Source organism: Bison bison, unplaced genomic scaffold (assembly GCF_000754665.1).
Source record: "Bison bison bison isolate TAMUID 2011002044 unplaced genomic scaffold, Bison_UMD1.0 scf7180017864063, whole genome shotgun sequence".
NCBI classification, from domain to species: Eukaryota; Metazoa; Chordata; class Mammalia; order Artiodactyla; family Bovidae; genus Bison; species Bison bison.
Genome location: NW_011494635.1, coordinates 11,924,551 through 11,928,271, shown reverse-complemented (window position 1 = coordinate 11,928,271; position 3,721 = coordinate 11,924,551).

The window sequence follows — 3,721 nt, the reverse complement described above, 5'->3', positions numbered from 1 at the left end:
GAAACTCCAGTACTTTGGCCACCTCATTCGAAGAGTTGACTCATTGGAAAAGACTCTGATGCTGGGAGGGATTGGGGGTAGGAGGAGAAGGGGAGAACAGAGGATGAGATGGCTGGATGGCATCACTGACTCGATGGACTTGAGTCTGAGTGAGCTCCGGGAGTTTGTGATGGACAGGGAGGCCTGGTGTGCTGCGATTCATGGGGTCACAAAGAGTCAGACATGTCTGAATGACTGAACTGAATTGAACTGAACCCTATAATAATATTAAAACAAAAAACTTAGAAATAGTATATTTCTTCTAACAGAAGAAAATTTGACAGAAGCATTTTGAAGTGAAATAAAATATGCTTAATCTAGAATTGCTGAATAATTTGATAACATTGTAGGCAGAATTTTCATTTAAGCAGTAAGTAAGCTTTTTTTTTTTAGGTGGTCAAAGTATTTTTATTTTTTTACTTTACAATATTATATTGGTTTTTCCACACATCAACATGCATCTGCCACGGGTGAACACATGTTCCCCATCCTGAACCCCCCTCCCACCTCCGTGCAATCCCACTGCTGGGCATACACACCTAGGAAACCAGAATTGAAAGAGACACGTGTACCCCAATGTTCATCGCAGCACTGTTTATAATAGCCAGGACATGGAAGCAACCTAGATGTCCATCAGCAGATGAATGGATAAGAAAGCTGTGGTAACTAAGCTTTTTTCAAATTGCCATAACATTGAACAAATGTGATTTTTCTATTGTATAAAACATACTGACAGAATTATTTGGGGATGTAGTCACTCAGGCACAGATACATCTGTTGGATGTATCAAATATCTTTGTTACTAACAGTTTTCCCTGAAAGTGATTTGTGTGTGTGTCTGCCTGTGTGTGTGTGTGTGTGTGTGTGTGTGTGTGTGTGTGTATGTGACTGACCCAGCTCCTTGAACTGATAGGAATCCTTCCAGCCCCCCTGTCCATATCTATCGAACACACCATAGCCTGGCTGACTGGGCTCCACCTCACCCTGTCCTTAAAAATGATTTTTAGCTAACATATAATTTTATTTTAATATTTCTGATTTACTCATTTCATTTTTTCTTACTAATATTTCAATGATTTCTACACTATTTAATATCTAATTGAATTATATTAAGTATTTCTATCTTAGTTGGCAACTCTCAAAGTTCATTTTTAAACTTCCTCTAAAACATCTGCTTCTTCTTCACTGACTATGCTAAAGACTTTGATGTGTGGATCACAGCAAACTGTGGAAAATTCTTCAGGAGATGGGAATACCAGACCACCTTACCTGCCTCTTGAGAAACCTGTATGGAGTATAAGAAGCAACTGTTAGAATCAGACATGGAACTACAGACTGGTTCAAAACTGGGAGAAAGGCATACATCAAGGCTGTATGTGTATTGTCACCCTGCTTATTTAACTTATAGGCAAAGTACATCATGTGAAATGCTGGACTGGATGACTCAGAAGCTGGTGTCAAGGTTGCTGGGGGAAATTTCAGTAGCCTCAGATATGCAGATGATGCTACTTTAATGGTGGAAAGTGAAGAGGAACTAAAGATTGAAAAAACTAAGATCATGGCATCAAGTCTCACTACTTGAAGGCAAATAGATGGGGAAAAAGTGGAAACAGTGATAGATTACAATTTCTTGGGCTCCAAAATCACTGCAGATGGTGACTGCAGCCAATAAATTAAAAGATGCTCTTTGGAAGAAAAGCTATGACAAACCTAGACAGCCTAGTAAAAAGCAGGGAGTTTGCTGACAAAGGTCTGTTTAGTCAAAGCTATGGTTTTTCCAGTGGTCATATACGGATGTGAGAGTTGGACCATAAAGAAGGTTGAGCAGCCATATTCTTCAGTGCTCAACCTTCTTTATGGTCCAACTCTCACATCCTGTGGTGCTGGAAAAGACTCTTGATAGTCTCTTGGACAGCTAGGAGATCAAACCAGTCAATCCTAAAGGAAATCAACCCTGACTATTCATTGGAAGGACTGATGCTGAAGCTCTAATATTTTGGCCACCTGATGGGAAGAAACAACTCATGAGAAAAGACCCTGCTTCAAGAGGACAAGGGGGGCAACTGAGGATGAGATGGTTAGATGTTATCACTTACTCAATGCACATGAGTTTGAGGAAACTTAGGGAAATAGTGAAGGACAAGGAAACCTGATGTGCTGCAGTTCATGGGGTCACAAAGAGTCAGACATAACTTAGCAACTGAACAACAAAAAAAGGATTATTTACCATTCACATTCACGTTGCCTTATTTAGAAGGTTATAGTAAATGTATCTATAAAAGTTGAAATGGGATTAGCAGTCAATTTCATGATATTAAAGATACCATGCATTGATGTTTTCTTTTTTTTTTTGAATTTTTGGACTCTAATATGAATTAAAAACTCTGAGTATTAAGAAAGACATTTTCATTCTGAAAATGAAATCATGAGAATGTATTTCATCTTCTCTTTTCTGTTGAATAATTTAGTGACAATTACATGAGACTCTAATATGCTTCATATATGCTCACTTAATCATCACCTAACCGTATTATCCAAGAATATCTTATATAAAAAGAAAACGGGACAAGTAGCATAGTGACTTGTTCAATATAAGTGACCAAAAGATGAGAAAAAAATCTCTTTAAGTAAAAAAAACATTGTTTAGTGTTTTCTGTGTGTGGGATAGTTTGATGAGTAGGGATGCAGTAGTGGCATACAAAACAAATAAAACTGTGTGCACATTGAACTTACACTCTAAGGAAGGTTTTTTTGTTTGTTTGTTTTTTGTTTTTTTGATTCAAGGTAGTGTGAGCCTTTTTCCTTACTAATGTAAGTAGTTTCTATAATTAATCTGTTCTACAAATTAATTAAGGACTCTGGGTGATACTGAATTGGAAACATTAACCATAGTTTTATAAGAAGGAAATGATAAATACTCTTTTCTGATTTACAGTCAATAGCACAACATTCCTTCCATTCAAGGTCTCTGCCTTATCATATGTCATTAATTCTCCTCTTTCTCAAAAAAGTCAGAGACTATCGCTTTCCTTCAAAATGTAAGTACCCATAGTGGCTTTGAATCTATAATTTGAGCCTGCACTTTTCAAGTCAACCCTGGGCTGACCAAGGTGTGGACCTTCAGCATTCAGCACCATGGCCAGAGCACAAAGTAGGAAAAAAATGAAGTCTGGGGGAACTAAAGGCAATGGCACCTCACTCCAGTACTCTTGCCTGGAAAATCCCATGGACCGAGGAGCCTGGAAGGCTGCAGTCCATGGGGTCGCTGAGGGTCTGACACGACTGAGCGACTTCACTTTCACTTTTCACTTTCATGCTTTGGAGAGGAAATGGTAACCCACTCCAGTGTTCTTGCCTAGAGAATCCCAGGGATGGGGGAGCCTGGTGGGCTGCCGTCTATGGGGTCGCACAGAGTTGGACATGACTGAAGTGACTTAGCAGCAGCAGGGGGAACTATACACAGGGGTCTACAAGCAACAAAGAAAGTATTACTTTCTTCTACTTAATGACAATCTCCTGAAGTGCAAAATGTGACACAGGTTACATAAATGTAACTGTGTAATACCAGGGCCTCCTTAACTAAACAGATCCTTATCTGACAAATTTCCCTTCAGTTTCTTCTGGTATATACAATTGTTCTTACTTTTTACCTGTAAAAACAAAAGGAATATATTTGCTTGTT